This window comes from Tamandua tetradactyla, chromosome 6, assembly GCF_023851605.1.
Source record: "Tamandua tetradactyla isolate mTamTet1 chromosome 6, mTamTet1.pri, whole genome shotgun sequence".
NCBI lineage: Eukaryota > Metazoa > Chordata > Mammalia > Pilosa > Myrmecophagidae > Tamandua > Tamandua tetradactyla.
The window spans coordinates 151683873-151684956 of record NC_135332.1 but is presented as its reverse complement, the minus strand read 5'-3'; the positions used below and the strand labels follow the sequence as shown (position 1 = coordinate 151684956).

Here is a 1084-nt window from a genome sequence, read left to right as displayed (position 1 = left end):
AATATAAAAATCCAGCAAAACCAGAAATGTGGATATACTTTCCTAGACGTTCACATGTGTTGATTTTTATTCACAATCTCTTTTTCATCACAACTTATAACCTCATCCCCATTTACAGTCTGTGACTATACAATTGCTAACTGGTCAAAAGGTCTGGAATAAATACCTCAAAAGAAAAAAAGAAGATAGAGCTGTGAAGCTAGATGTATGCAAAAGGTTTTAGGAAGGTGGGAGGAAGTGTCTTGGAAATAAAACACAGTAAGACATATTAACTGAAAGGTTTTAGCTAAAGTTCTTTCAGTCATCCTTGTCCTTTGCTCTGTGTTCAAGGATGTGTGTGAACTTCAATGACATTGAAGTTCTCCTTTTTGTTGATAGGTGCTTCTCTGTTCAGCTCATTCACTTCCTCGTCTGCAAACCGATCCCCCATGTTGTCAGCAGCTCTCTCAGGTAATCCTCCTGGGTGGTGCTTCTTTGTTAAAGCAAGCAAAAGCATTTCTGAGGACATCCTCTGAGTCTGGGCCATTTAAGTTCTCCCCAAACATAGTGAGGAACATGGTAAAATTGATGGGACCTAGAGCAGCATTCATCATCGCCTCAACGTATGCATCCATTGGATTCTTCCCAGAGAAGAAAGCATATCATGCCAATCTTCCTTATCAATGAAACCACCTCCATTCTGATCGATCATGTCCAAGGCCTCTTTGAACTCCTGAATCTGTGACAGATCAAACATGGCAAATGCGTTGGATGTTGGGCATGTAGGGTGATTTTTGGTGGTCTTTCTCTTTGTCTTTTTGCACAACATGCTTAATTCTGCTTAATTCTGTCACAAACTCTGGAACCAGATTATCCTGCCTGGTCCTATGATTTTTAAATATCATTTATATTTCAATGTTTCTTAAGTTTTATATAACCAACCTGAACCAAGTAGACAATTTTAAAAATTGCCTACCTGCCATCTCCTCTTGAATATCTGAAAGAAAGGCTGCTGAATACAGCCTTATAGGCTGTACATTACATAACCCTAGAGAGATATCACTCAATGAGAATACATGAAAGTCAGTGAATAACCACCACAAGT

General features: G+C 38.9%; 1 pseudogene; it reads right to left on the bottom strand.

The window, feature by feature from the left end:
• Positions 1-297: 297 nt before the first annotated feature.
• Positions 298-808, bottom strand: LOC143686431 (myosin regulatory light chain RLC-A pseudogene; annotated as a pseudogene).
• Between the last annotated feature and the right edge of the window lie 276 nt (positions 809-1084).